Here is an 18,297-nt window from a genome sequence, read left to right as displayed (position 1 = left end):
AACGGCCTACATGCCCAACCGCCTAAGTCTGCGGCCACCTCTGGGGAAGCCTGGGGCTGCAACACAGCAGCCCGGCTCCATCCAGCTGTTGTGGATGGCAGCCCATCTTAGCAGCCTGGCTGCCTGGTAGGAATGAGACACAGCGTGGTGGCCAGGTGGAGAGGGATAGAGCCACTGAGCAGCAGCCCATCTTTCCCTACCATCGGAGAGAGATCAGCTTTCCCCGGCCACCAGGGACGGATAGCTGCAGCCTGGCTTTCCCCAGCCATCAGGAAAGGATTGGGCCACTGCACGGAAGCCTGACTTTCCCCGGTGCTGGGAAGCAATCGAGCCACTGCACCTGGTTGCCGGGGAGGGCTGAGTTGGGGCTGCAGCCTGGCAACCCTTGTTCTCCACATGGCCCGGAAGGATTGAGCTGGGAGTTCATGCGGCCTCAGTTAGAAGGGGTGTGGCCTCATCTGGAAGGAGCAGGAATGGGGTTTGACTTCCCAGGGTGGCCTTTCACCTGATGCCCATGTGTATGAAGTTTCTAAGTTTCTCAGACCTGAAGAAGAGCAGTGTGTAAGCTCAGGAGTTTCTCTCTCACAGTTGGTCCAATAAAAGATATTACCTCACTCACCTTATTTTCTAATATCCTGGAATCTGCATGGCTGCAACAACACACCATACAATGGGAAGGGGAACTCTTAGCTAGAGGGCTAAGTCACTTCAGCAGCTGCACATGCTGGGAACTGTATGGATCTATGATGAGCCATGAGAGACACTGAGGCAGGGCTTCTGTAATAGCATGTTAAGACACAAGGGTATGTAGTCATGGAGCATAATGTCATAGGAATCAAACTGTTCAAAGGAGAATTAAGGGTGAGTAGTGTATGTGTGAGGAAACAGTCCTTAAAGAGATATCTACCACTCTGTGAAATAGTCCTCCAAGGAATGTAAAAAAAGCCTGGTGGTTCTGAGTAGTTCCAAAATTGGATTGGTCATAGCATTGAAGAACATGGGAAACAAGCTTCTACTGACAAATGGATGGCCCAAATGACAGAATCCATTTATGATTTCTTTGATTCTGTCACTGCATTTAACTCAGATTTACACACAAGTAAAATGTAAACACTGATGGTAATATGAAGTATTTGATATTTCAAAATCACAGCTTTGAGGATCATGTAATTGTAATGCAGATTAATGCTTTTACAGCCATTTGAGTTTAGTAATGTTCATGTCAGATTCAGATGAATGCTTAAACTGACAGACTACATAATGTAATTTACATAATACTGTAAGATGATTCAAATACTTATCTTGCACATATGTACAATTTCCAAATGAATAAAACACTAATTAACTGAAAATGAATGCAGAATGTATAGTATTTTTTATGCAGTATATGATCTCTTATGTGCGTATATGTGTTATAAAATTGTAGGTTTTAGTCTTCTACAAGTAATTATGGGTATGTCTACACTACGACCCTAGTTCGAACTAGGATGGTAATGTAGTCAACCGGAGTTGCAAATGAAGCCCAGGATTTGAATTTCCCGGGCTTAATTTGCATGTTGCTGGGCGCTGCCATTTTAAAATGTCCACTAGTTCGGACTCCGTGCCCCGCGGCTACACGCGGCACGAACTAGGTAGTTCGGATTAGGCTTCCTATTCCGAACTACCGTTACTCCTCGTTCCACGATGATGAAGAAAAGCAAGGAGACATCGACCCAAATTTACATGTGTATTTAGGTTTGGAAAAATGCAGATAGGTACTTAGTTGGATTTTCAAAAGCACCTACTAAACGAGGCACCTAACCTGTTCAGGTACTTTTGAAAATCTCACTAGTTGACTATTTTAATTTTTAGGTGCCTAGAAACCTTTGTAAATATGGCCCCTCATTTTTCTCTGTGCCTGGATCAAAGGCCAAACTGCTGGGTGTATATTCAAATCTTTCAGGACAATATAAAGTTTTCTATGCCTATTGTCTATGGGTATGTCTACACAAAAGCGTTATTTCGGAATAATTTCAAAATAATGGTTGGCTTATTTCGGCATTTGAAAACTGCATTTGATGAGGAATAACACCTCTTCCAAAATAGTTATTTCAGAATAGCAGTAGTGTGAACGGTCCACTGATGCTATTTCGAAATAGTTCCTTCCCCAGGTCATTCAAAGTAATTATTCCCCAATGCTTCCTGGGGCTCTAAATTCAAGTAGTGCATCCAAATTAGGGGAGCCTTCCTCAGACTAATTCTCAGGCTTCCCTGTAGTGTAGACGTGCTATTTTGAAATAAACTACTTCAGTGTATTTCTTCCAGAATAGCTTATTCCAAAATAATCATGCAGTGTAGACGTAGCATATGAGATTTCAAATCTAATCTAATTTGATATGGTCTCACATGAGCACCTTAATACACAAGAAGTCATCTTTCTGTTCTATTCTGCACTGATTAGACCTCAGTTGGAATATTGTGTCCAGTTCTGAGCACCAAATTTCAAGAAAGATGTGGAGAAATTGGAGAAGGTCCAGAGAAAAGCAACAAAAACCATTACCTGCAAGGAAAGACTGAAAGAACTGGGCTTGTTTAGTTTAGAAAAGAGAAGACTGAGAGGGGACATGATAACGGTTTTTAAGTATCTAAAAGGGTGTCACAAGGAAGTGGGAGTAAAATTGTTCTCCTTGGCCTCTGATAGGACAAGAAGCAATGGGCTTAAATTGCAGCTGGTGAGGTTTAGGTTGTACATTAGGAAAAACATCCTAACTGTCAAGGTGGTTAAACACTAGAATAAATTGCCTGATGAGGTTGGGAATCTCCATCCATGGGGATATTTAAGAGCAGGTTGGATAGACATCTCTCAGTGATGATCTAGATGGTGCTTGGTTCTGCCATGAGGGCAGGGGACTGGACTTAATGATCTCTCGAGGTCCCTTCCAGTTCTAATATTCTCTGATTCTCTGATTTTCAGGGATTTCTACCAAGCCATAAAAGCATTTGTCAACCTTGTGGACGAAATCAATGGGAGTTTTGCCATGGATTTCAGTGGAAGCAGAATTTCCTTCTGTATGACAGAAATGACTATTTTCACTTTAATTTATTCTCACTACTTCTCCATTACAATAAAATTCATTTTGGCACAAGCATTACTTATATTTTAATTTGGGACAGGAAAATTGTACTAAGTATAATCAGGTTAGAGGTACACGAGAGGTATTTCATCGTTCTTTCAAACAAGTGACACATTGTCAAGTGTATTCCATATCAATCTATAAGGATACTATTGTTTGTAAAGATAGGGCAGGAAACCTCTTAGTTCAAGCTCCTCTTTGTATTGATCAACATTTAAAACTTTGATAATAATATATCCTCCACAGTTAAATTAATGATAAACGGGATTACCAGACAGCTGATTTTTTTTAAGTCTGATTTCAAAATTGACAATACATCTTTAATGTTAGTTGGTGCCTTTCTTTTTTATTTAAATGTTACATATTTTTTCTCCAGTTTCTGGTGATATTTCAGTCCCAAAATTTAATCCACTGCTTATTACTCATCCTTACTTCGCATGAGGTCTCAAGGTCCTTATTTTAAATCACTGGTCACTTTTTTGTATTCTGTTTTTACTTGAAATTAAGAATCATTCAGATACCTGGAAAGGTTCTTGTCAAGCTATTTGCTCCTTAGTTCTGACCCATAGTCTCCACTCAAATCTAGCTCTTGGTGGTTTGTCAAAGTGAGAAATGATTTAATTTTTCCATAAGATATTTTATTATTTCTGCTGGCTGGGCTTGTATTGTCAGTTAGTTTACAAATAACTAAATAAAGTTATGGTAAATTAGTAAATGAAGCTATTTTCCATCATGCTGAATGTGGTACATTGATAGAAAGATTATGAAGGAGAACAGTCAGGATTGACAATTTATTTTTATGGAGCAATTTAGCTTTAGTGGTATTTGTTTCTGTTTTTCCTACAGGCCTGAAATTCCATGGTTCGACAGTAAAATGTTTTTAAAATGTATAGTTGATATGTTGTTGTTTGTTGTTATTATTATTTATTAGTTTATCGGGCTTCTTTTTTGGATTTTTTATCTCAGCAAAACATTTGACAGTACAGGTTGAACCTCTGTAGTCCAGTATTCTCTGATCCAGCAAAATCCATGGTCCAGCATGATTTTATTTAGTCAGATGTCCACTTATCATGGGTGGTGCCAAGTTTCCCACGCTCCCATAAAGTTTGTTTGCAGCCACCAGTTCTGGCTCGCAGTATTCTGTGCTGTTATTTAGCTCTAATTTACCTCTAAATGTCTTCTTAGAGCCCAGTAAGTAGTGCAAATGTTGGTAATAACTGCTAGACCATATTGACCTCCTGGAGTTCGGCAAAATCTCTGGTTTGGTACTGCTCAGGTCCTGAGAGTGCCAGACTAGAGAAGTTCAACATGTATATTATGTAATTGAAACTCAGAAATTAATTCATATTAGTTTGCATAGGAACATTTACATGAAATGAAAACTACCTATACCATAGTAAACAAAAGTCAAGGAATAAATGTTAACATATTTAGTCAGGCCAGGAGAGGTTATGTGGACTAGCACAGGGTTTATCAATGAAGGTGCTAAGTGCTACATAGTCCTGTTTTTTGTTTCAGCTACACCAGACTAACACAGCTACATTTCTATCACTACTTTCTGAATGGTATCCTTCCTGCCTTAATCATCCACTGACTTTCATCTTTATCTACTCAGGTTTAGCATCCTTTCTCCTGATACTTTATGCATAGAGGTAGGGGGGTGAGTGACAGAACATCTTTCTCCACGCCCTCCTTCCCTTCTATTCATTTCGAGTTTCCTTATCCTCTAATCATAACTCCGGTCATCTGAAGAAGTGGGCTGTGCCCACGAATGCTCATGATACCATCTACATGTTTTTTTAGTCTATAAAGGTCTACCAAACCATTTACAGGATTTTATGTTAGGATAGCTTTAATATAACATTTGTTTAAAGAACTTAAAAAAGGATTAACTATTTCATTAATGAAATTAGCAAATGATAACATTGAGAGGAATGCAAACAGTCACTAAAGAAAAAACAAGAAGGCTAAAATCATTAGCACAAAATAATACACATGCCAAAAATACAGTTTAATGTACCTGGGGAAAAATAAGCTGAAACTCACATACTTAATGGCAGGGAGTAACAGAGTTCTGATTACACAGATAAAGATACTAATAAGGAAGTAAGGACAGCAGCTAAGATTTTAATATTGTCTTCTATTTCTCAATCCAGGGTTTTAACCACAAGTTCATCCTTCCTTCCAAAATCATTTCTCATGATGATTCTGTCTGAAATGATAAATCTTGTTCAAGAGAGAATATCTAATGATGATACCAATATTGTGTCTAACTTTCCCTCTAATGTCAAAAGGAATCTTGCCCAAGGGAAAGCTGTAGAATTTAGTCAGATACATTTTTGGTAACTTTTTCTATCTTGCTGTAACTTTTTTATGTGGAAGGTGTTTGGGGTTTTTTTGTTTAAAATCAATCAGGAACTTCCAGTATTTTCTGTGAACTTTCACAGTATCTCCTTCCACCACCACATTTTGCTATTTTTTATTTTTATTTTATTTCTCCTTCTAAAATGTTTAATGTTGACTTTGCTTAGAACCTAGCAAGATATACAAGTAGCTTCATCCAGTGACACTATGTGATTCAGCTGGTTACTGGGTGAATTGTGCTATTCTGTATACTTACCAAATCTATATTTGTCAGTCACCTCTGACATATGAAAACTGATTTTTTTTATCCTTTGCAGAGGGCACATTTCATGGTGACAAATCACATCAAATGATTTTCTATGAAAACTGAAATCTCCATAGACAGTCACTCTGAAATTATTTTTTTCAATGTTCTCTTCTATGTAGGTTCTTATACTGCACACACCACCATAGCATAGCAGTGCACTAATTAATGTGGCATTATGTGTCTAAATGTATGCACTGGAGTGTCTTGGTTTGATTGGGTTTATTTTTTACACATTGTGACAGGGCGCCTGCCCTGCACTGGCCCTTTAAGACCAGGACTCAGGCCCTGAGCCAGGGCTAGAAAGAAAGAGGCCAGCTGGAGCGGTTTAGGGCCAGTGAGAGCCCAGCTGGCAACTATCTAGGGCAGCACAATTGGCTTGTGAAAGCCAGCTGAACCCATTAGGGGAGTGAGAGCCCAGCTGGCAGGTATATATAGAGAAGCACAGGTTGCTTAGGGGAGGCTAGTGGAGGGCTGACTGCAGAGGAAGCAGGAGCTCCTTGGAGGGAGACAGCCAAAGGAGAAGGACTGGAGCAGGGAGCTCTTCCCTAGCGGTTGCTAGGGACTCCAAGAGAGGCCGGGAGGAAGGCTGAGGTGAGTTGGTGCCACCCGGAGACTGCCTGCCGAGGGGATGCCGGCCTGGAGATCGCAGCCAGCTGGGCAAGTCCAGGGGAAGGAAGCCCGGGGATCCAGGTAGGAAGTGGCCCAGGGCAGGAGCGGGAGCCGCCCCTCCCCGGCCCGAGAACCTTGGTGCGTTTCAGCTGGATGGCCCTGCCGAGGGAGTGACCCAGTACCTGGTTGCTCACAGGGCCCTGGGCTGGGACCTGGTGGAGCAGGGTGGGCCCTGCTACAACAGTGATAAACTGCTTTGTGGACTTGGCCTTGCTTAAAGGGCCAGTTATATACTGCTTTGTGGCCTATGATGAGCAACCCATACAGACTGTAACTTGCCCTGAGAGGGGCTATATGAGGACAGTCAAGGGGCACTGAGGCACACTGGGGGCATGTGCGCCCTGACACATGCACACACCTATATATTTATGATAGAAGAGGAAAGATTTAATGTCAAACTTTGTATCATGGTTCCTGGGCAGGCTGCTTCTAATTTTTTTTTTTTTCCAGTCCCCATGCCTCCATTTTTCTGTGGGGTGAGATCATACAATATGCTCACTCTCTGACTGGGTCTGTGGATTATACTACCCCTAATCTCCAGCCATGTTTCTTCGGGCTTGGACCCTGCCAAAGTTCTCCAGAAGCCAGGGTTAGTAACAATATGCAGTGACATGCAGGCTGTGTCTAGATTGGCATGATTTTCCAGAAATGCTTTTAACGGAAAAGTTTTCCATTAAAAGTGTTTTCGGAACAGAGCATCTAGATTGGCACGGACGCTTTTCCGCAAAGTACTTTTTGCGGAAAAGCGTCCATGCCAATCTAGACACGCTTTTCCACAAAAAAGCCCCGATCATCATTTTTGCTTTCAGGGCTTTTTTGCGGAAAACAAATCTGAGCTGTCTACACTGTCCCTTTTGCGCAAAAGCTTTACGCAAAAGGGACTTTTGCCTGAACAGGAGCAGAATAATATTTCCACAAGAAGCACTGATTTCTTACAGTAGGTAGTCAGTGCTTTTGCGGAAATTCAAGCGACCAGTGTAGACAGCTGGCAAGCTTTTTTGGAAAAGTGGCTGATTTTCCAGAAAAACTGGCCAGTCTAAACACAGCCAAATCATTCTCCAAAATAAAGAATGACTTATTTTGCCCAAACTCTATAAAGTGCAAAAAAGTAACTATAAACATACCAAAGCTGTCTATAGGCATATTGTCCAAACTACCTGTGGAATTCCTCTTGAGCTGTAGGTGGACATGACTGAACAGCTTGCTTGAGCAGACCATTAACTTCCAGCACAGCTGATCACTCCTCCTTCCCTTACTCTCGATGGTGGCAGGGAGGTATTTTCCTCAACTGATGTCTCAGCCCTTGTTGTTACACCTTTGAAGCTAGATACCTGAAAGGTTGTTATAGTGAATGGGGACACAAGACCATATATTAATAAAAATGAATTCAGACATTTTTTGGTCTGTCCTACCTGATCCCTGGAGTAGAAGGTGGCAGGGTTTGTGATGACCCTTAATTCCTGAGGAGTGGAAGGGGGAGTTCATTCTATAATCTTAGGAAAAAAGTTCTTCCTCCCACACTCAAGCTGCCTCCTTATAGTAGAGCATTCAATTTTACTAAGGGAGTCTAGTTGTTCACTACAGCTTTTGTCAACTTCTTAGGTGTGCTAGGGCCAGGCCAGGGAGTGCATTGAAGATTAGGGCCAAACCCCTGATATTTATTCAAAATTTCTGTGGAAAGCCAATATACAGTTGCTTATGTTACTAAGGAGATACTGTTCATCATTCTGTACTAGTTGGAGTTTCATAAGCATGGAAGTTTCATGACCGGGCATAGGCGTTGACTCCATTGGAATACTTGTTTTGAAATGAAAATTATGGCAAAGTGTAATTAACCCTGAGGCCCAAATCAGGATTTCTCCAGGCCCTATGGAGTCAGTAATACAGGTAATTTAAGAGAAACTCTCACATAAAGGTACAAAACTAAGAAAGTGGTGAAATCTCATGTGTTTTTACACATTTGGATGGTGTTTTCTTCTTTCATCTTGGTGAATGAAGATTAATGGCAACAAGAATAGGCAATGGTTAGTGTAGAGTAATCTTAAATAAAGCCATTACTTTTTAACAAATAGAAACTTTGTAAATAAATTAGCAAATATATTACTCAACTCAGATGAATCTCTATACTAGGCATATTATTCACATGACCCCAAAGGCTCTACTCTGGCATTACTGAACATAACAAGTTTCTTTCTAAATTAGAAGATATAGCTAGAAGGAGAAATGACGCCACTTTAATTTGGACACTGCTGTGCTAAAAACCATTAAATCTCAAATCAATATTTTTTCTAAAGTGTGTTTCTAATTCATCTTGAATCTTGCAGGGCTAATTCTCCCACTGTAATCTTCTTATAAAACAATGTATTTATAACCATTTCTATGTCTGTTATTACTATAATTTCCAAGCACCAAATATATACAATATATTGTCTAGAAATCTACTTACTATGTTTGAGCTGGAAAATATAGACATATTTTTTTCTGTTTTATTTAATTTCTATGAGCTGCTGCAATTTCCTATACAACATGAACGTGTAAATATTAAGGAAATGGTGGTTAGTTTGCAAACAGGAAATCAACCAGGAAAGGAGAAACAGGTGGCAACAGTGCTTTTTTTGATCAAACAATGGTAGGTTATGCCATGTTGTTTTTTTGTTTAGGCTCTGATTTTCAAGTGTCTCAAATAGGTTTCAAAATTTTCTCCTGAATATTTACGCAACAAATTATTATGGATACAATATAATTATGAGCAATGTTTTAGACATTCAGATTCTGATTTTCCAGTGCAATGTGGTGTTTGGTTGTCTTTTCCATCATTATTTGCAACATAAAGGAGAAAATACTGAACACCAGGTCTTTTAATTTTAAATTAATTTGATTCCCCATTTCCAAGACAAACCATCTAATTTGTTTCAAGAGATATTTGAAACTAAAATTTTCAAGCTTGGTATCAACTCTGAGTCCCTTATGACTTTACTCAAATATTTTAAAATTAATTAGTCCAGCTACTTTAAATTAGTAGAAAGAAGTGTCTTCTTTGTGCATAATACATAATTTTCATTTAGAACTTATATTTTGTTATAGTTCTGTTAGCCAACTTAGCACAAAAATTGGTAGAGTATATCTACTTATGTATGTACCCTCATTTTCGAAGGCCTTGAAAGTATGTTCTTAAATGCGACAGAATGATAATTAGACATTGCATTTCCATAATGGTGGGCAAAAATTCAGAACATTAAAAACCTTTGCAAAACTGCAATGTTACCAAATTGTAAAATCAAATGTTGGGTTTTTTAGGCGGATATGTGGAGGAAAAACCAAAAATTTACAAAATAATGAAATGTTCATATGAAATTAAAATGGACTCCAATGCATGCAGGGTGTTTCTCAGAGAAATGGGTTCTTGTCTGGTATTACATTAGTTTATGTTGGGGTGAGAGGAAATTATTTAGCAAGGACAGAGGTGGAGTTACCAGGCCAGATTTCTAGCTATTGTAAATGGAACATGGTATTTTACAATAGTTATAGATTTGCATAAGGTGGCCACCCATGCATTCCCAGACATACTAGAAAGTCAGGTACTTCTGGGAATGTCCTGGGCCTGACCTCTCCAACATGACCTCCACACAGTTTGCGTACAAGGCCTCATCATATGGAAGATACCATTTTGAAGATGAAGCTACTCTGCCTTGCCACATAAAATGGCATCTCTCATCTGCTACTGGGCAAACCACCTCAGAAGAAGAATGTCTGATTTAAAACCAGATAAGTGGACTGTCTAGATTTGGTTCATTATTTGCAAGCCAATAGCCAAATTGCTCTTTGCAATAGTGAAATACATAGGAGTGGGCAAGGCTTTGCCTCCTTTCAGATTGAGTTATGGAGAGGGCTAGTAACACATTTTGTGAAAACTATTTTTCAACCAAAAATTGGGTTTTTAATTGATATTTTTCAAGAACATAAGAATGGTCATTCTGGGTCAGACCAAAGGTCCATCTAGCCCAGTAGCCTGTCTGCTGACAATGGCCGGCACGAGGTGCCCCAGAGGAGGTGGACCGAAGACAATGATCAAGCAAATTGTCTCCTGCCATCCTTCTCCAGCATTTGACAAACAGAGGCTAGGGGCACCATTCCTTACCCCCTAGCTAATAGCCTTTTATGGACCTAACCTTCATGAACTTATCTAGCTTTTTTTATAACTGTTATAACTCTAGCCTTCACAGCCTCCTCTGGCAAGGAGTACCACAGGTTGACTGTGCGCTGTGTGAAGAAGAACTTTCTTTTATTAGTTTTAAACCTGCTACCCATTAATTTCCTTTGGCGTCCTCTAGTTCTTGTATTATGGGAACAAGTAAATAACTTTTCTTTATTCAGCCTCTCCACATAACTCATGTTATATACCTCTATCATATCCCCCTCAATCTCCTCTTTTCTAAACTGAAAAGTCCCAGTCTCTTTAGCTTCTCATCATATGGGACCCATTCCAAACCGCTCTTTTCTGAACCTTTTCTAATGCCAAAATATCTTTTTTGAGGTGAGGAGACCATATCTGTACACAGTATTCAAGATGTGAGCATACTGTACTTTTATATAGGGGCAGTAAGATATTCTCTGTCTTATTTTCTATCCCTTTTTTAATAATTCCTAACATCCTATTTCCTTTTTTGACTGCCGCAGCACATTGCGTGGATGTTTTCAGAGAACTATTCACGATAACTCCAAGATCTCTTTCCAGATAAGTTGTAGCTAAATTAGCCCCCATCATATTGTATGTATAGTTGGGGTTATTTTTTACAATGTGCATTACTTTACACTTATCCACATTAAATTTCATTTGCCATTTTGTTGCCCAATCACTCAGTTAGGTGAGGTCTTTTTGAAGTTCTTCACAGTCTGCTTTGGTCTTGAATATCTTGAACTATTTAGTATTGCCACCTCACTGCTTACCCCTTTCTCTTGATTGCTTATGTATAAGTTGAATAGGACTGGTCCTAGGACTGACCCTTGAGGAATACCACTAGTTACACCTCTCCATTCTGAAAATGTACCATTTATTCCTACCCTTTGTTTCCTGTCTTTCAACCAGTTCTCAGTACATGAAAAGATCTTCCCTATCATCCCATGACAACCTAATTTACACACTAGCCTTTGGTGAGGGACCTTGTCAAAGGCTTTTTGGAAATCTAAGTATATTATATCTACTGGATCCCCCTTGTCCACATGTTGGTTAACCCCTTCAAAGAACTCTAATAGATTAGAAGAGATGATTTCCCTTTACAGAAACCAGATTGACTTTTGCCCAACAAATTATGTTCTTCTACGTGTCTGACAATTTTATTCTTTACTATAGTTTCAACTAATTTGGTACTGACATTAGACTTACTGGTCTATAATTTCCAGGGTCACCTCTAGATCCCTTTTTAAATATTGGCATTATGTTAGCTGTCTTCCAGTCCTTGGGTACAGAAGCTAATTTAAAGGATAGGTTACAAATCACAATAGTTCTGCAATTTCACATTTGAGTTCTTTGAGAACCCTTGGGTGAATGCCATCTGATCCCGGTGATTTGTTACTGTTAAGTTTTTCAATTTTTTCCAAAACCTCCTCTAATGACACTTCAATCTGGAACAGTTCCTCAGGTATGTGTACACTACAAAGTTAATTCGAACTAACGTCCATTAGTTCGAATTAACTTTGATAGGCGCTACACTAGCACTCCGCTAGTTCGAACTTAATTCAAACTGGCAGAGCTCTTAGTTCGAACTAGGTAAACCTTATTGCACGAGGACTAAGCCTAGTTCGAATTTACTAGTTCGAATTAAGGGCTGTGTAGCCCCTTAATTCAAACTAGTGGGAGGTTAGCCCTCCCCAGCTTTCCCTGGTGACCACTCTGGCCAACACCAGGGAAACTCTATGCCCCCCTCCCGACCCCAGACCCCTTAAAGGGGCACGGGCTGGTTATGGTGCCCATGCCAGGTACAAGCCTGCCAGCACCCAGCCAGCAGACCCTGCACCTGGCACGCTATGAGCCAGCCACCCTATGCCCCCCAGCTCTCCCCCTCTTCCCGGGACCAGGCTGGCGGCTCCCGGGAGCTTGCCCGGGACCGCAAGAGGCGGGCGCCTGCCTGGTCTAGTGCAGACATCGTGGACCTTGTCCACGAACTCCGCACTAGGCACGGGAAAGTGGCCGTCTAGGGCAAGAGAGCTGCCAGCCTGGCCACTCAGGAGCAGGTTTGCATGAAAATCAGGGTGGTCCACTGAGACCCCCAACCCTGAGCTTAGAATGGCCGTATTGGGTCAGACCAAAGGTCCATCTAGTCCAGTAGCCTGTCTGCCGACAGCGGCCAACCCTAGGGACCCTGGAAGGGATGGACCAAAGACAGTGACCAAGCCATTTGTCTCGTGACATCCATCTCCAGCCTTCCACAAACTTTGGGAAGGGACACCATTTCTACCCACTGGCTAATACCACTCCATGGACCCAGCCTCCATGACTTGATCTAACTTCTCTTTAAACTCTGTTCTTGTTCTAGTCTTCACAGCCTCCTGCAGCAAGGAGTTCCACAGGTTGAGTCTTTGCTTTGTGAAGAAGAACTTTTTGTTACTAGTTTGAAGCCTGCTACCCATTCCTTTCCTTTGGTGTCCTCTAGTCCTTCTATTATGGGAACTAGTGGAGAACTCTTCTTTATGCACCCTCTCCACACCACTCTTGCTTTTATAGACCTCTATCCTATCCCCCCCTCAGTCTCCTCTTCTCTAAGCTGAAAAGTCCCAGTTTCTTTAGCCTCTCTTCATATGGGACCTGTTCCAAACCCCTGATCATTTTAGTTGCCCTCCCCTCTCCCACCTCTTTTTCCCAGTCTCCCCGAGTTTTGTTCAATAAAGAAAGATTCTATTTTTGTCCACACGTTTTCTTTATTTTGTACATCAGGAAGGGGGGCTAGGGAAGGGTGAGGTGAGGGAGGAATGGGGTACATGCCCCCAATGGGGAGGACTGGGCTGGCTCTGCGGGCTTCTCGGGGTGGAAGCTCTCCTGCAGCCCCCCGATTGACTCCTCCCTCTGGATGGCAGCCTGTGGCAAGTGCAGCTGGGGTGATGGCCGAGTGCTGTGATGTTCCGCGTGTGGGCATTCAGGGCACTCCAAGCCAGGACTGCTTTGCAAGCGGGGCACCCCTGAGAACAGTCTGTCCAGGGTGGGAGTCAGGTCCCTTTAAGCACAGCCTTTGGCTAGCCGGAGGCAGCAGCTCCACGCTCTAAGTCCTCATCTAATGCCCTGCTGGCACTGCTTCCGGCCATCCTTAACCTCTGTTCAGGGTCCACTCTGTGTGGACATGCTAGTTCGAATTACCGAAATTCTAATTCAAACTAGTTTTTAAGTCTAGCTGCGCTAATTTGAATTAGCTTAGTTCGAATTAACTAAGTTAGTTCGAATTAGCGCTGTAGTGTAGACATGCCCAATATGCACCATCCTTTGTGGGTAATGAATCTGAGGGTATCTCCCTAACATCCTGAGCTGTGAAGACTGAAGCAAAGAAATCATTTAGTCTTTCCGCAATGACTCTATCATCCTTGATTGCTCCTTTTGTATCTCGATCGTCCAGGGACCCCATTGTTTTTTTGCAGTCTTCCTGTTTCCAATGTACTTAGCAAAATGTTTTTTATTACTTCTTGAGGCTTTTGGCTAGATGTTCCTCAATCTTTTTTGGCTTTTCTTATTACATTTTTACACTTAATTTGGCAGTGTTTATGTTCCTTTCTATTAACTTCATTAGGATTGGACTTCCACTTTTTAAAAGATACCTTTTTGTCCCTCACTGCTTTTTACATGGTGGTTAAGCCACAGTCACTCGTTTTTAGGTCTCTCACTGTTTTTTAATTTGGGATATACATTTAAGTTGGGCCTCTATTATGGTGTCTTTGAAGAGTTTCTATGCAGCTTGCAAGGATTTTACTCTAGTCACTGTGCCTTTTAATTTCTGTTTATGCAAAAATGAGGAGGGTAGTAAATTCCCCTTTTTGAAATTAAATGCCAGAGTGTTGGACTGCTGAGGTGTTCTTCCCACCACAGGAATGTTAAATGTTGTTATATTATGGTCACTATTCCCAAGTCCTGTAATAGTTACCTTCTGGACCAGATCCTGCGTTCCACTCAGGACTGAATCGAATTGCCTCTCCCCTTGTGGGTTACTGTACCAGGTGCTCCAAGAAGCAGTCATGTAAGGCATCGAGAAATTTTATCTCTGCATCGCATCCTGAGGTGATAAGTACCCAGTTAGTATGGGGATAATTGAAATCTCCCTTAGCATTTCAACATCACTATCACTGTCCTTGTCAGGTGGTCGATAAGATATAGCAGTAGGGGTATATTATTAGAGCATGGAATTACTATCCATAGTGATTCTATGGAACATGTTGATTTATTTAAGATTTTTTACTTCATTTGATTCTACATTATCTGTCACATATAGTGCCACTCTTCTACCCGCACAACCTAGTCTGTCCTTCCTCTGTATTTTATATCTCAGTATGATTGTGTCCCACTGATTGTCCTCATTCCAACAGGTTTCTGTGATGCCTTTTATGTCAATCTCCTCCTTTAATATGAGGTACTCTATTTCACCCATCTTATTATTTAGACTTCGAGCATTTGTGTAGAAGCACTTAAAAAAATTGCCACTGTTTATTTGTCTGCCTTTCCCAGATGTATTAGATTCTTGTATATGTGATTGTTTCTTGTCTGATCTGGCCCATACTTCATCATCTCCCCTCCTCACTTTCTGGCTTAAAACCTAGAGAATCTCCATGATTGGACTCTCCTCTAAGAGAAGTCTCTGTCCGATCCATGTGCTCCTCCATACCAATCCGCTTTCCCCCAACTCTTAGTTTAAAAACTGTTCTCTGACCTTTTTAAAGTTTAGTGCCAGCAGTCTGGATTCACTCTTTCCTAGCAGCCTAAATTTGGCCTTCAGGACATGTCTCCTACCCTTCCCTATGTCATTGGTACCTACATGTACCACAACCACAGGCTCCTTCCCAGCACTACACATAAGTCTATCTAGATGCCTCAAGAGATCCACAATCTTTGCACCAGGCAGGCAAGTCACCATACGGTTCTCCCGGTGATCACAAACCCAGCTACCTATGTTTCTAATGATTGAATCACCCATTACTAACACCTGCCTCTTCCTAACAACTGGTGTTCCGTCCCCTGGCGAGGTATCCTTAGTGCAAGAGGATACCATAACATCCTTTGGAAGGAGGGTCCCTCTACTCCCATTGACTGCTCTTTCCCTCTTTTTGTAGAAGAAAAATTGAAGAAATAGAAAAAAGCCAAAATATTTTGGCCCAAACCTGTAATATTTTGATTTGGAAGTGCTGTCATGGTACCTAACAGACTTTTATTTTTGATTTCTTCATGTAAGTGTTTTCCTCAATGGGCTATGTTTCTTGCTTTGACAATATCTCACATTATGCACCATGGCTAGAGATTTCCATGATGCCCAAAGAAGAAATCATAGGACATATAGTATGACCAGAAAGTCTAGACCATAGAGGAGAATGAGAGCATGTAATACCCAAACGACAACTCCCAGGTTGCACCATGGCAGTTCTGCAAATCAGTTGTATTTTAAATCAGATTTTTTTCTGCTGAATTAGTTTGTTCATATTTTACTGAAAAATTGAAAATTTCCATGTGAATGATGAGATGTATACTGATGGGTGGGTCCCTAACCACAAGTATTTGAGTTGCCTTCTCATATTGTCCAGAACTCTGGAGAGAGAACTGAATCTTACAAAAGAGGAGGAGGAATGAGCGGGGTTTTAGAATCAGTGTGGGAATGCTTGCAGAGAAGAATTTAGCTATATAATGGAAACATCTTAAAGACTGGGGGCCAGATTTCCAACCGGTTTAAAAAAATAGAGTTCAACTGAAGTTCATGCATCTATTCTGATTTGCATGAGTCAAAGATCTGTTCATTTAACTTTCAGATACATACTTTCCATATCTGTGAACACAGCATTTATAGAGCCATAAAGATACTTCCGCTAGGTGTTTTCCTTCTACAATTAAATGGTCTCACATCAGCAATCCATATTATCTGGAAAATACATGAGCAAAATGACCATACTTTAAACAAATACTGCCATAGTAATTTTCATCATGTTAAGTCCTCCCCCTTTGTAATTATTAACCAATTGAAAATCTGAAAATGAACTTTATTGCCTTAGCAATTTGTTTCTCATGATTGTATACACACACCATGTTGTTAGAAGGTTGTTTTGATGTAGTGGACTGCTATTGGAACCAGGAAAATTCAGATAGCCTCAGTTAGACAGACAGGACTTCAGGTGGGTTTGGATTGCTATGTCTACACTACCCCTTTTGGTGGAAGAAGGTACGCAAAATGCACTCCACATTTTGCGACTCTCTTTTGCTTTTTTTTTTTTTTTTTTTTTTTTGGGAAGAGGCTTTTCCACTATTTGCCCCATCTAGACAGGGCTAAATGGCAAAAGCTTCCTCTTTCGGCAGAGCCCTTATTCCTTATGGAATGAGGAATACTGGGCTCTGCGACAGTGTCTGCTCTTCTGCAAACAAAAGTGGAAGAGTAAACTCGTTCCCTGGACCTGGAGGAGTTTTTTTGGGATATCTCTGGTATCTCGAGAAACCCCCACAGTGTAGATACAGCCTGAATAAGTATTTGGATCTTTCTTTCTCCCTTATAAATATTCTCAAACAATAATACTAAAGAGTGAATATTGACATGAAAAGAAGATAAACCTCATTTATAGCCACAATCACCATTTAAAAAATATAACCCATTGAACAAGCCATAACAAATTAAATGACCCCAGTAATAAACTAGTGATTTTCTTTTAAATTTCATGGAAATTATGCCAGTATAGTCTAAATTCCTGATATCACATGAAAGAAATCCTTTAGGGTACGTCTACACTACAGCGCTAGTTCGAACTAACTTAGTTCGAATTAGTTAATTCGAACTAAGCTAGTTCGAACTAACGCATCTAGAACTAAAAACTAGTTCGAACTAGCGTTTTGCTAGTTCGAACTAGTAAGTCCACATTGAGTGGACTCTGAACAGGGCTTAATGATGGCCGGAAGCAGTGCCGGCAGGGCATAAAAGGAGGACTTAGAGCGTGGAGATACTGTCTCAGGCTAGCCGAGGGCTGCGCTTAAAGGGTCCCGACCCCCACCCCGGACACACAGTTCTAAGGGGTGCCCCGCTTGCAAAGAAGTTCTGGCTTGGAGTGCCCTGAGTGCCCACACTGGGCACATCACACCACTCGGCCATCAGCCCGGCTGCACTTGCCGCAGGCTGCCATCTGGGGAGAGGGAGTAATTGGGGGGCTGCAGGAGAGCTTCCACCCCCAGAAGCCCGCAGAGCCAGCCCAGTCCTCCCCATCGGGGGCTCGTGCCCCATTCCTCCCTCACCTTCTTCCACTTGCCCTTCCCTAGCCCCCCTTCTTATTGATGTACAAAATAAAGCTAATGTTTCTTCCAACATTGACTCTGTCTTTATTGAAAAAAACTGGGGGAGACTGGGAAAAGGAGGTGGGAGAGGGGAAGAGAGAGGCTGGGAGAGGGGAGGGCAACTAACATGATCAGGGGTTGGGAACAGGTCCCAGATGAAGAGAGGCTACAGAGACTGGGACTGTTCAGCTTAGAAAAGAGGAGACGGAGGGGGGACAGGATAGAGGTCTCTAAAAGCAGGGGTTGGGTGGAGAGGGTGCATTCAGAAAAGTTCTTCATGAGTTCCCATAAAGAAGGACTAGAGGACACCAAAGGAAAGGAATGGGTAGCAGGCTTGAAACTAGTAAGAGAAA

Source organism: Pelodiscus sinensis, chromosome 6 (assembly GCF_052426305.1).
Source record: "Pelodiscus sinensis isolate ZL-2025 chromosome 6, ASM5242630v1, whole genome shotgun sequence".
In the NCBI taxonomy this organism is placed as follows: Eukaryota; Metazoa; Chordata; order Testudines; family Trionychidae; genus Pelodiscus; species Pelodiscus sinensis.
The sequence above is the reverse complement of the archived record's forward strand: the minus strand, read 5'-3'. Positions refer to the sequence as shown.